The 304-nt window shown below is 34.5% G+C and overlaps 1 protein-coding gene across 1 annotated transcript in view; it reads left to right on the plus strand.

The window, feature by feature from the left end:
- Positions 1-304, plus strand: part of btaf1 (BTAF1 RNA polymerase II, B-TFIID transcription factor-associated) — a gene marked incomplete at its 5' end in the record, with an annotated part of 442252 nt that overhangs the window by 418829 nt on the left and 23119 nt on the right.

Below are 304 nucleotides of genomic sequence, written 5' to 3' on the forward strand. Positions count from 1 at the left end.
TCTCATGGGTAAAATTGGCCAAAAGATGGCCAAAGTTTGACTATTGGAAACATTTCCCTGTTCCCATCACAAGTGTGGTGTGTGTGGGGGTTTTTTTTTTTTTTTTTTTTTGTCTTGTCATGGATAAATCTCCCTTTTCTTTCCTTGTACACTGCTCAAAAAATAAAGGGAACATTAAAGTAACACATTCTAGATCTGAATGAATGAAATAATCATTAAATACTCCTTTCTTAGTTGAATGTGCTGACAACAAAATCACACACATTATCAATGGAAATCAAATTTATCAACCCAGGGAGGTCTG

This window comes from Micropterus dolomieu, linkage group LG15 (assembly GCF_021292245.1).
Source record: "Micropterus dolomieu isolate WLL.071019.BEF.003 ecotype Adirondacks linkage group LG15, ASM2129224v1, whole genome shotgun sequence".
NCBI lineage: Eukaryota > Metazoa > Chordata > Actinopteri > Centrarchiformes > Centrarchidae > Micropterus > Micropterus dolomieu.